The 14,273-nt window shown below is 39.1% G+C and overlaps 1 long non-coding RNA gene across 1 annotated transcript; it reads left to right on the top strand.

Annotated features, from left to right (window-relative positions):
* Positions 1 to 1,306: 1,306 nt before the first annotated feature.
* LOC149946567 (uncharacterized) lies at positions 1,307 to 2,597 on the top strand. The gene is made up of 2 exons (XR_016480614.1): positions 1,307 to 1,569; positions 1,774 to 2,597. It is a non-coding gene; the product is annotated as an uncharacterized LOC149946567 (long non-coding RNA).
* The last annotated feature ends 11,676 nt before the right edge of the window (positions 2,598 to 14,273 follow it).

Genomic DNA, 14,273 nt, shown 5'->3' with positions numbered 1-14,273 from the left:
GTTCACTTCGTTTGTGACATGTACAAACACCCGTCCATTAAAGACCTGGAAAGACAAAATTGAGCACAAAACGAACTAAATTTAGTGGTATCTGGCCGTAATCAGAAGTGTCCCCGTGATTTTCACAAAAGCCTTCATTCTTCTATCTTCAAAGCTTCACTACTCGATTTCTTTGTTAAAGAATGGGAAAACGAATGCCACTACGAAACTTTCAAATATTTCAAACTTTACGTTAGCTTAAAAGAATCCTGTTACCTATTTTCCAACTGTAGTGGCGTGTTGAAAAGGGAAATAGTTGAAATTCTAAGCTCCTCACACGAAGAAGCCGATTCTCGAACTATCAATCATGTAGCACACATCTCAAAAGAACTTCCCAAACAGGCTATAATTATACGAACCGACGACACAGACGTGTTAATTATTATTTTGTTTCACGCGCACAGATTCAATGCTCATATTTGGATGGAACTAGGTCAATCGAGTAGAAACAACAGGCGCTATATTGATATTAAGGTCTTACATGAAAAACTAGGCACTGAAGTGTGTAAAGCCTTACCAGCTTTTCACGCCCTTTCTCCGTAAAGGAAAGACCCGGCCGTTTTCTTTACTTGAGAAATCGAAAACATATCTAAAGACATTTGGAATTTTGGGAGAATCGGAAAAAGTGACGGACGGGGTTTTCGCATCAATTCAATCGTTTGTATGTAGAATGTACGGAAAAGCGAACGTAACTACGATTTTTTTTTAAATCGGTGGTAGCTCCCGGTCTATAAGGATTGTGTGTAAAAACGCGGTCTTTTAAGCACCGCTGTTTCATACGCCAAAACGGCGGCGACCGGGGAATCGTGTAAGTGTCAAAAAATTGACACGAAATCACATCGTGGTCCGAAAAAAATGACGGGATATGACGATCGTGTTTTATTAAATTATTTTTCTGTGCGCTCACTGGACCCCATCGAGAAGAGACACGTAGATTTTCGAGCTCCGTACGCCGCCCTCTCTCTCTCTCTCTCTCTCGACTCTATTTACAGGCATAGGCTTAAGGATTTCCGTAAAAGTAAGTGACTTTATTATTATTTTACTGTAGAGGAAAATTAGGCCTTGTTTAAATTGAAAATGTAGCGTATTTGAAGTAAATAGACTTAGATTCTAGCCAAATAGTCTTAGAGTCTAACCCGAAAATTACGCTTAGCATGTAGGCTTAGTGAGAAATTTAGGCTTACCATATCAAAGTTGTATCAGAAGTAAATTTGGGCGAAGTAAGCGCAATGTATTTTCAGCTATTCTAATTTGCCTAATTTAACACGTGACGTATTTTTTATCGCCAGCCAATGAGCAGTAACCTCTATTTTTGGTTATGCTTTACAATCTCCCGTGACGTCAATTTGTTTCAGCCAAGGAGAAATCAGGATTTACTTGTAGTTTCGAGTGTTATTTGATCTCTAGATATACGACTCAGCGTTCTTTTAGTTCCTGGATCCCCTCGAGAAGAGACACGTAGATTTTTGCGCTCCGTACGCCGACCTCTCGACTCTATTTACAGGCAAAGGCTTAAGGATTTCCGTAAAAGTAAGTGACTTTATTATTTTACTGTAGAGGGAAATTAGGCCTTGTTTAAATTGAAAATGTAGCGTATTTGAAGTAAATAGACTTAGATTCTAGTCAAATAGTCTTGGAGTCTAACCAAAATAAATAGAAAAACATAATTTATTGAAATTTAGGCTTAACCAATTAGGCTTAAGAATGTCTGCAATAGCTTATAGAAACTATCAGTTTTACAGTATGGACATCGAAGCGTATCGACTTGATTCCTTGAAACTTTTCATCACTGGAGAAATCCACACGTCACTAAGGAGCAACTAGCGAAGGCTGGATTGTACTATATTCAACAAGACGACGCAGTCAGATGTTACAAATGCCATGGAATCTTAGAACACTGGAAATCAGGAGACGTACCAGAACTTGAACACGCCAGATGCTTTCCAAACTGTCCAGCTAGGGATAATTTACCAACGGAAAAAAAGTACCTTTCGCTAGAATGGGACATTCCACCTACGCCAAAAGCAACTACTGTCATCGATAAAAGCTTCTCACCTGTACCTGAAGAAGACGACGTTTGTGACTGTCCCTCGTATGTCAGACGATACTGCTGTTAGACACTACAAATACGTAAGTTATAACTTTAAATTTGGGGATGGGTGAAAAAATTACGGCTCTTCGCTTTTCCAACTGCATTTCTGATGTACCCAAAAATGGACCAAAATGGACCAAATGTACCCTATAAACGACCAAAGTCACCATTTTCGACCCTATGTACCCCATTTCGGACCAAAAGTACCCCAAACTGGACCTTTTAGCTTTAATGTAATGTTAAACTCCCATAGAGATTCCCCTAAAAAGAAACAATTTGCGGTCCAATTTTGGGTACATGAAGTATTTCGGTGAGGTAAAACTAATTCTGGCAAACTGCTGCGATTTATAGCGAATGGGTATATTGATAAAATACGATTTAAACGCGTTATTTATATTGTCGGTCTAATATTAGGACCTGTTTTACGCTATCATGTAATTAAAAGAAAAATAAAATTGGTAATGTGTATTTCTTGTTTTTATTGCCTAGAGATTAGAAATTAAGGGGTTCGGAAGCGATAGTGGAAATTATGGTTAACGAGGTGGGGGTAAGAGTAGAGAGGGGTAAATTCCATCCTCCAGAAATCTGCACGAGGAAAACTATTCTGGAGAATGGGAGATAGCTGAGGGGTAAAGTCCATCCTCCAGAAATCTGCGCGAGGAAAAATCTTGGCGATTATATTTCGGCGAATGGGGAGAGGAAAAAAGGGGAAGGAGGAGCAGAGAGAAAATCTTGGCGATTACCGTTCCGCAAATGAGATATGTAGAGAGGGGTAAATTCCAGAAATCTGCACGATGAAAAATCTTGGCGATTATATTTCGGCGAATGGGGAGAGGCCAAAAGGGGAAGGAGGAGCAGAGAGAGAATCTTGGCGATTACCGTTCCGCAAATGAGATATGTAGAGAGGGGTAAATTCCAGAAATCTGCGCGATGAAAAATCTTGGCGATTATATTTCGGCGAATGGGGAGAGGAAAAAAAGGGGAAGGAGGAGCAGAGAGAGAATCTTGGCGATTACCGTTCCGCAAATGAGATATGTAGAGAGGGGTAAATTCCAGAAATCTGCGCGATGAAAAATCTTGGCGATTATATTTCGGCGAATGGGGAGAGGAAAAAAGGGGAAGGAGGAGCAGAGAGAGAATCTTGGCGATTACCGTTCCGCAAATGAGATAAGATATCAGATTGATTATCTCATTTGCGGAACGGTAATCATTCTCTCTAGACGCACTGGGAAAGGCAGTGGTGTCAGTAGAGTTCGCGTCAGTTTCCGTAAGAAGAGAAGAAGGCACAACGGACGGCGATACAGATTTGACTATAGTAGTCTCATCATTAGAGGTAGACAGATTTTGTGGCGCAGAGGTGGATTGATTAGGCTCCTTTGGTGGAACTTTTTACAATCGCGAACGATGTGACCGGTTTCCTCGCAATATACGCAGCGAACTGGGTTGTTGACTGAGACCATAAATGTTTCGTTATTGAGGATAACCATGAAGTATTCTGGTAGAGCACGATAAGCTTCATCGGACTCGAAAAGGTCCGACACTTCGCGGTGAACACTTTTGATATGTTTAAATTCAGGACGAGAGACGGAAGCAGGTAGGGTGCGTACCTTTCCCTGCACGGCACCGAAACGCGACGTGATTGAAACAATCATGAAATCGTCGATTGTGGGTGAAACATTAAAGAGGAATACCCTTTTCGGAGCTCGTTACGGAAGTCAAAGCCGTCAGTAATCAGTTGACGAGCCCAGGTAGCATCGGAGAAATAGACGTAGATAAATCCGTTATTACCAAAAGTAAATAGTGGCAGAACGTCTGACACTTGGGTCCAACCGCACGACGTGTTATTTGAGGGGTAAAATTTTTGGGCTTCGGAAATGACTTGCCCCTCGCCTCTTTACAGGGACACAAAGGTATCGTTTGTAGTCCGCCACGATGAAAAATAGTTCTCTATGAAATACGCGAATATTAAACTTTTGCTTTCGATAATTTGGTTAATTTAGTTCCTAAATAAAGTAGATATATGATAGAAACTAAAATGCGACATTTTAAAAATAATAACACGACTTTTGAAAAGAAATAAACCGTAACTAGAATAACGCTCACTTAAATCGTGGAGAGCGTTGCGCTATCTAAGAGCAGAGATCGGGACTAATTGGTATATCTACGATGTTAAGGCCTAAGAATTTGTAAGTTTAACTGAAATAATAGCTATAGCTACGAGCTTTTTTGTTTATTTTACAATTGATATAGTAATTATTAATTAAAATCAACCGTTATCGAAGGAAATAATGGTCAGCATTTGACAGAGAGACTATTTGAAATCGCGAGGCGGTGACATGGTTTCCAGGGAAAAAAATTCAAAATTTTCATCTTGAGCGCAGACCGGAATACCACAAATGCACTACTTCACGCGTAATGCGCTATCCTTATTGTTTATAAATATCACGTGATCACTAGCTCTTTAAAAAAGGGTGTCAAGCATGGTGGAAGGTAAAATCTGAAGGCCGTGATAGACTTTCTCTCCCTATTTACTTTTGTTATTACGAAAAACATCAGTGATATTATTCGAAGGCAGGGCTTTGGAGATGGCCACTAAATAATCTTCAATAGTAGCGTTTCGATGAATGGAACGGATAAAAATACCTCTATCGTTTGAATTCGCTTGTTTATTTATTTATGACAAAAATAATTGCTCAAAAAAGCCTCAGGTGGGCTTTTGTTTGAGCATCGCTACAGAAAGACGCAAAAAAAAACCCAGACCGATATAAAATAAAAATATTGACAAAAAGACATGAGATTTTGAGAATGCGTAAAAAAAATAAAATAAAATAAAGGGAGAGACGAAAACAAATGAGTAAATTTGGAAATAGAGGTTAAAAATCAAGTAACGCGAGAGGAATCTTTAAAATGAAAAAAGGCAGAGACGTGGCGGCGAAACGTGTGGCGATTGGGGATAGAGGCAATCTCTTGGGCAAGGTAATTCCAATCATTAATCACACTACAGGAAAAATGATTTAAACGCTGAGTGGTACGAACTAGGGGCTTCTAGAGTTTGAGGGAATGGCCCCGAGTTTGGAAGAACCTAGAGAGAAGAAATCGTCAAAATTTAGATTTAAGTTATTATAGAAAAAATCGTGAAGCAAACAGAGATCATTAACACGGTGTCGAAGATGTACCGGGTCGATGCGAAGGTACTGCAAGTGAGAGCGGGCAGGGAGAGAAAAAATAATTTGTGGGGAAGCTTAGCGAAGGCATTTTGAGCTTTTTGGAGAGCAAGGATATCCGATTGGAGACGAGGGCGCCAGATTGGGGAACAGAAATCCAAGTGAGGAAGAATTAGGGAATTATAAAGGGTACGAATTAGCCTAGGAGAGCGGAAGAAAATATTGCGACGGACAACACAACACCAGTAATAGAGCGAATTTTCTTAGAAATTTTGTTAGCGTGACTCGAGAATTTCAGAGAAGGATCCACAATAATGCCTAAATCGCGTTCAGAGAGAGTGGTGTTGATTGGGGCATCCCTAATGAAATATGTGTGATTGGGGTTATTCCTTCCTAAGTGTAAGACGGAGCATTGGTCGGTGTTAAAAGACAACCCCTTCGAGTCAGCCCAGAGAACAACAGCGTTAAGGTTAGATTAAAGACCCAGACAATCGGGAGAGGATTTGATACAATGAAATAATTTAGTGTCATCCGCAAAGAGCTCAATGAGCGCATCACGGACAACATCAGGGAGGGAGTTAATTAAGGCGTTAAACAGAAGGGGACCAAGGACAGAACCCTGGCGGACACCACAATAGACATCAGCCCAATCAGAGACTTCACCGTGAACCACAACACGCTGTTTACGAGAAGAAAGGTAATCCGCAAGCCAAGCAAGTGCATCACCACAAACACCGGCGTCTTGAAGGGCGGAAAGAATAGCGGCGTGGGGGAGGGAGTCGAACGCCTTTCTAAAATGAAGAAGAAGCCCTGATCAAGCCAACTTGACCAACGGTTAGAGACAGGAGGTTAGAGAGACAGGATCGTTTAGGTAGAAAGCCATGTCGGGCATTACTGAAAAATTTTGAGGAAGAGAGGAAGCTAAGCAGCTGTTCAAAAGCCAAGGTTTCAGACAATTTAGGAACCGGGTTTAAAACGCTGTTCTTCCGAAGAAGGAACTGTAGCATCGATAGTAGCTGCGGCGGTGGAATCGCTTTGAGAAGTTGATGTAGCTGTAAAAGTGTTTACGGTAGTAAACGCAAAAGTGAGAGTAGGCTGGAATAAAGTTTCCTCATACGCTCCCGAAGAAGGAACAAGAAATCTTCATTTGCGGCGTCAGTCTTAATCAAATCCATGGCGCGTGTTTTTAAAGTATTTTGACAGTTAAAAGTGCCTAATAGAGAAACTAAGGGCCCGGTGCAGAGACATTTTTAAGAATCGCCAAATTGCGATTCATCGCCAAATTAACAGAAAACGCGCGTGCTATCGAACTTCGCGCCAAATCGGTGTGCAGAGACATCTCGCTCGCAAAAATAACAGGAAGTCGCTCTGTTTATTTTGCGAGTGGTCTTGGCATGGATGAAGGAATATGACCAGACTTGTAAATAGCGGCAGTCCACGCATCAAAAACCCCTGAAAAAAATCATGGGACTCCTAAAAAAATGTCTTTAGAAGGGGTAAAGAGTCCACGGGACTCCCTCAAATTATATCGTTAGCTGTGTAAAAAGAGGGAAAATTTTGAGAAATAAATAAAAAGTAGAATTCTTTTTATCTTTGGGGGCTTTGAGGCATCTGTATTAAAAATTTGGAAGACTTGGGCCTACCAGGGAAAAACCTCTTTTAACTTAAACAGGTGTGGCCCGTGTGGGGAATAATTTCCATACTTCGTTTGTCTAAGACTAACGGAGTATGGAAATTATCTGTATTCAATTAGAGGCACAGTAATTGTAACAGTGCCATTGAAGACCAAAATTTTGCTTTATTAAAATGAATAAAAGGTAGAAAAACATTAAGCTCTATGGGTTTGGAATGAAGACTTCCATGGTTAAATTAATTGTGATAATATTTACGAGCATTTTAATTTACCCGATCATGATTATATATGAAAATATGTCAACTTTGATGCTGTAGTTCGATTACTGACTGTCTCTTAAGAATTACAATAAAAATGTTATAGGCTTTGCCTGGTTAGGTGCCATTTATTTTCGAATATAATATGGAGGAATAAAGAGAGATTAAGGAACATATAAATTTCAACGAGGGGGGGAGCGAAGAAAGAGGGAAGAGTCCTGGACTCGTCAAAAAAATAGATCGGCGGAGGGGTCCGGGTTCAGTGGACTCTCTTAAAAATATACACTATTTACAAGTCTGAATATGACTGTACCCCGTGTTCCAGTTATATTCCTTCATCCATGGTCTTGGGCAGTCGCTAGCCGCCGAAAAGCTCGCAAAAATAATGGCAGATTGTGTTACGTAAAGAGCTCGGGAAATAAATTGAGAAGTAAACGCTTTTTACCTACTTTAATAAGATAAATTTTACAACACGATAGGTCAGAATCTTTTAAATTATTAAAATTTGAGTTTCTAGCTCATTATCGCTTTCCGAAAAATGTTTTTGTCGAATTATTGTCAGAGCCAAGGCCTAACCACAATCACGATTTACGAAACACTAAAATAAGCCAGCCACTCTTACAAATATTACAGGTAAGAATAAATTATAATAGGGAATCTTATAAACTACTACTTTGGGTGTATTCTAAGCCTTGGTTTATTTATAGATCCTTATTTGCTGGTATAGAGAGGCGCCTATCTTTCAAATGTCCACTAGTCTTAGACGTTTGAGGGCGCTACTATCACCATTCGCCTCGAGCGGCGCGTGATTTAGGCATAGAACGACGCAAAAAGTTTTCTATTTGTTGAATAATTTAACATCAATAAATCTATTAATATGTATTTATCGGCGATAAATTGTCCGTCAACTAAGAAAATTAAGTCTCGTTTACCTTTTTTTTTTAAAGTTTCCAAGGGATAAAGAACGGTGAATGCGCTTTTTACACACAATCCTAAGGATGTGTGTGTATTAGTCTCATGTACAGTGTAGCCGTTTCCGCCGATGGCGCCGTGTCGCGCATACCTCTTCAACGGTTATAACTAGAAGAGGCAATGATATCTCGTTCGAATGTGCATACATTGCCATTGATAGCCTTTCATGAAGTTTTCAAATCGGAGCGCAAGAAGTTGGGCATTTGCCCAATTTACTATTTTTGGTGATTTCGCTTTATGTGGTAGATATTTTCATTAAAATTAAGTCCGATAACGTTTAAAAAACATTTATTGGATAGGTTAGGATTCAGTGGATCTACAACTTCGGTTATATCAGTAAATATTAAATTTAAATATAGTTTTCAGGGTAATTTACGGGACGCCAATTTTCGTGGTTTTATATTTTGGCCTAAAAATCTACATCCGATTTTCATGAAAGTTATATTTTTGAATAGCTGTGGTTTACATATAACCTAGAATTGCAAAAACGTTCCTTAAATTTAATTCTAAGTAAGGTTTTATGGGCAGCGTATACGGACCCCCGCAATTTCCAACATTGTAAATCCGCGTGTCTACGCGCCCGTTTCCCTCTGGCGTTTTTCAAGGCCGTTCAGATTGGGCCGCGCTTTCAACGTATGACCAGAAGAAACAATTAAGTATGACCCTGATCTGCCTAGTCTTCGGCGTATGACCAGAAGTAATAAGTGTGGCATCAACGTAACAAATAAGTGTGATCAGAAGTAACAAATAATTGTGATAAGAAGTAACAAAGAAGTGTGATCAGAAGTAACAAATAAGTGTGATGAGAAGTAACAAATAAATATGATCAGAAGTAACAAATAAGTGTGTCCAGAAGTAACAAAAAGTGTGATCAGAAGTAACAAATAAATGTAATCATAAGTAACAATTAGGTGTGATCAGAAGTAACAATTAGGTGTGACCAGAAGTAACAATTAGTTGTGATCAGAAGTAACAATTAGGTGTGATCAGAAGTAACAATTAGGTGTGATCAGAAGTAACAATTAAGAATGACACTGATCGAACTAGTCTTTGTCGTATAACCAGAAGAAATAAGTGTGACACTCAACGGCTGACTAGTAGTAACAAATAAGTGTTATCAGAAGTAAAAAATAAGAGTGACACTGATTGAAGGAATCTTCGATGCTTTCAAAGTATGACTAGAAGTAACAAATAAGTGTAAATTTGTATATATGTGTGACCGTGGATATATTTTGGCTGTGATACCGGCGTTGCAGGTTGCTGTGAATACCTCAAACAAACTTAACACATTAGAAGGATTGTGTGTATTCTGACCGTCGTACGTCTTGTTTATTAGATAAGCTTAGGCTTTGGGTATTATTATTATTTTATTATATTAACTTTCAAACTTTTAGTTCTAAATTGTGGCTGCAAAATGTCAACAATGACAAACTATTACATAAAATAAATGAGTATTTTTACACAAAGAAATACACTTTGTTATCTCTATTTTATTGACGATTGTTTCATGTTAAAACCAGAAATAGAGTAATAGACTAACAACTATTTTTAATTAATTATTCCAATAAGTAGTAAATGGAAACAGAAATCAGCTCCAGGACCACAAGAGGATTCATCTGATTTGGATAAATTGGAGCCTTACAAGTTCATTGAAAGTACTAACCTGCTCAAAGAAAATGTCCACTCCTTAGTTATATATTAAGATACCTAATCCATCGCTGCTTTTCAAATCACCAATGTTCTTCTTGCATCAGTCAACTAAGGCAGGACAATCCAATTCTTGATCCAACTAATTTGCTTGCTTATTTTAAGGCATTCAAATCCAAAAAAACCCTTCTTTTGGTAGCATCATTGTACCAGCTGCCAATTTCTTTGTAACAAAGGTAAATTAGATATTTGACACCAGTTTCCAACTATTATCACACATGGCAAATGTGAAAGGACGCTTACAAAGATTCATAGTAGGGAGAATTGACAAGAAATAGTTCCCGGCTCCTGAAGATTCAACATGCGAAACTGTGTTTCAAAATATGATATCTTTTTCTGTGGAGTTCTGCATAAACAGTACCCTTGATCACCAATATACAAAAGCACGGAAAAGATTTGACAGAAAACTATTAAAAATACAACACTGAACGTTATTTATTAATCCAAAGATATTTGTATTGAATTACTATTTAGTTCATATTTACATTACTTATAAAAATTAATTATTTTATTTTAAATTACATTATTATTATAATTTATTCCACTCCACCCTAATAGAATTCTTCAGTTACTGTTCATCTAAGACTTGGCCTCCCTTACAATTTCTCGCGAGTTTTTATTATTGAAATATTGTAATAAGTAAATTTTTTGTACTTGCATTTCACATTTCTAATGATATCCACCATTGTTTTTTTGAAGTATTCAAAATAACAATTGAAGAAAAATTGGTTGCACTTGTTGTGATTTTTTTTTATAATTGATTCCTGTGGCGCCATCGAACGTCTAAGACTATCATAACGGGTCGTCTGCTTCTTCTAGGCGCTCGTGCTTCAAAAACGTACGACAAAATGATAACATTACGGGAATAGGAAGAAGCGCCTCTCTATACTATACACTCTCTGGTAAAAACCGGAAAACAAAATTCAATTTGGAGGGTAATAAATTATGCAATATAAATATAAAATGTGTAAATATTAAAAAAAAACGTTTCAGATCAATTGTTTTTTCTTGGTATTTTTCTAATCTTTTCTGTGATTTAATGTAGAATCGTGGTCTATATCTTGTTCTATGAGTCTGAGAGCACTTTGTATGCAAAACCCAATAAAGAAATGTATCATGTTTTCAAAGACAGTTTCAGAATCATGAAACCAGAGTCCTTATCAATTAGTCACGTGATGAATCATTGCTTGTCACGTAAGAGCAAAAACTACTTATCCGATTTGCATACAAATTGGTGACCACCTTCCACCTTTCCCATTGTGGCGTTCCAAAGGATAAGTTTCAGTGCCGAACCGTCGTCGAGTTGATGAGGAAAATCTTTAGCCCCACCACAATATTTTATCAATTTTTTTAAATGCGTCCAAACAGAACTAGTTTGTTTCCGTGGTTTCGTGTCTCCGCTATATCTTCAAATGTATTATCATAACGATATAGACCTTAACTATAGAACGCTTCGTCACGTTTCAATTTAAAATTGTATTTAGGATTTTTTATATAATATACATTCTCATATAATAAGAAAAGCTTGTCAAAACTCCTACTTTATTTATTTAGCTGAATAATTTGAATATTCAATAGACGTGCCAGGTAAGAAATTGTAAAATGGTTAGCGTTTTTTAGAATTAGTGCTCCGCAGATCCGGATCCAAGGTCGGAGCCGGAGCCATAACTCGGCTCCCCTAAAAAGCCGGAGCCGGAGACGGATGCAAAATCCTAGAGCCGGAGCCGGAGCCCGAGCCATTAATTGCACTAATTTCTTTTAAGCGCATGTAAATATTAAGATAACACTAATATTTCTGTGAAAGAATACACTATTGTGTTTCAAAAGCTAAAAAAAGCGTTAAATAAATTTCACAGCATCATCATTCATCAATACTAATAATAATATTTTATTTTATTTTTGCACAAGATAGAAAACAAAATTACCAGTGGAGTGTACCACTGCTACTGCTAGGACTTAAATAATTAGTATTTACCAAATTATCAGTGGAGTCTGCTACTGCTAGGACTCGTAAATTCATAGCAAAAAAGGGAGAGTCCATTAATTACGGGAGGCGATTTTGGTGATTTTTCGACCTCCCCTCCCCCCTTAGTGAGATGTCGTGAGATTTGGCTCGCCCCCATCCCTCCCTCCTAATATCACCTGAGATTTTTCAAAAAGTGTATTTTTAGTGTAAATAAGTTAATCTGTAATTGATTGCGTTGGATTTATTTAAAAAAAAACATAATTTGCTTAATTATTTATATTTAAGACTAATTAAGACTAGTATTATAGACAGAACGTAGTCTAGAATCACAGTGAGAAAATTGAACAATAAAATACTTAAATTTTAAGATTCAAGGAACTATTAAAATTCGTAAAAGAATATTCATTCTAATTCAGTCCACGGGGACTCATGTGTGGTCTCAAGAGTGACTACTGGAACCAACATATCCATGTGATTTTCAGTAAAATCATCTGCTCCTTCAACCTCGCCCTGATTAAGCCACTTTAAACCGTTGTCGCTTGCACACAGAAGCTCAGTAACTCGGCGTGTGACAATCCGTGAAGGTCACACTTTGCGCGCTGGTGCAGGTGGTGCTCTGTGGACCGCCATAGAAATATCATAGGTAACTAGAATGCTGCCGTGTAACTGGCAAATGGACCAAACGCCGTGGCAGACGATAGCCAGATCTCAGACAATCAGAGCTCAAAGAGTGGTTCTGCCAAGAATTTAATGTCACCAGAGAGAATGACGTCACCTATCTCCCGCGATAGTAGCGGAACCACTCTACGGCCTCTCATTGGCTGAAGGTTTTAAACGAACTGGCGACAAGCTCGGCCGTAGGCGGCAGCATTCTAGTTACCTATGAGATTTCTATGCGGACCGCACGCCGGTGCTCTGCAGCTCTTGTGAGGGATGAAAAGTAGATACGGCATGTATTGCAGTATCTCTTTTTCTGATCACCACGTACACTTGGGCAATAGAGGTCATAGGGCATACCGGAGCCGACTGGAGCCGATAGGGTTTAAGTCGGAGCTGGAACCGGACCTGGAGCTGGAGCCGAACCTGGAGCCGAAGCCGGCTCCGGAGCCGGAGCCATGCGGAGCACTATTTAGAATCTAAAATCATATAATTTTCCCCTACACGTTTGTTTAGGAGGGGGGTTAGCTTAAACTCTCTATTGTCTCAAAATTATTTAATTTGGGATGTGGAAGTTTTAGGATCAGATTTCCAAGACGCAAAGAAAATTATCTCGCGTTGTCTAATTCTTTTCTAGAGGTGCCAATTAAGTATTAGAGATTTCTAGGTCCACAATTTCCCAAAGGGTCTGGATGATTGTTTGTAATTTCTTATGGGAGTTGTTACGGTGGGGTGGCAGAGTGGTTAATAGTTCTGGAACTACAAAAATTTATAAAATCTGGCCAAAAACCTTAAGGTTAAAATTCGCAAGGTCATCTGCCCAACACTACGGCCTAATGTCTCAGCCCATGAACGTAGTGAAATCAAACCATGGGCAAGGTCTTAAATTTTCCGCCAGTATTCGTTGTCAAATCAGCAGTGGCGTAGACAAGGGGGTTTCCGTGTCTAAAACCCTCTCCTTGGATCTACCTTTAACTGTACTAAATTTTCACTAATTTCGCTACCCCCTCTTAACATTTCCATACTTCGACCCCTCCTTGACGTATTTCTGGCTACGCCACTGCAAATTAGAAATATGGACTAGTTCTATATGGGCCTGTTCATAACTCTTGGTAAAGAAAAGCCCGCATATTACGCTACTTGACATCAAATACGCTAAACCTTGCGCGGCCTTTTTTTGCAAGATCTCTTTTAATTCTGATTCTCGAACCAAGAGACAGACCATGTATGTATAAGTACAAAAGAATGTGCGATGAAGTCGCGCTCGAATATCCATCTTAACTTAACTTAAAATAAAAAGAACCCCTCGCTGAATCCCGCGCGCAAAGTCGTGGACGAAACCCTCATAACCAACTACCCGGATGACATCCATCCAGGGCATTCCGACCAGAAGAGAATGGTCCAGACTGCTATGAATCCGGGAAAAGTAACGCCCTCAACACCCTCAAATCACCTGTTGATCATCCAATATCTAGCCGAACCGAGAGAAGAAACCCAGATGATCGAGATCGATCCCCTCACCTAACCAGACGTTTCAGACCGAAACCCGAAGTATCTACGCCCGCTTGTAAGAAGTTCGTCGTCGTCATCCGGACATCCGTACCGAAATCCAGCTCGTTAGTTACCGTAATCCGGGCATCCGCGCCGTAAAACGAGACGATCTGACAGTTTGGAACTGTCACCGCGAAACAAGAAATCCCCCGTCGAGCCCCTCCACGAAAACGCGTGTGCGTGTGTCTTGCGTAATTCGGAATCCCGTAAATCGAAGAGCAGCCACGTGATAAGT

This window comes from Leiobunum rupestre, chromosome 4, assembly GCF_980474605.1.
Source record: "Leiobunum rupestre chromosome 4, qqLeiRupe1.1.hap1, whole genome shotgun sequence".
In the NCBI taxonomy this organism is placed as follows: Eukaryota; Metazoa; Arthropoda; class Arachnida; order Opiliones; family Sclerosomatidae; genus Leiobunum; species Leiobunum rupestre.
Note: the sequence above shows the minus strand (reverse complement) of the source record. Positions and strands in the feature narration are given on the sequence as shown.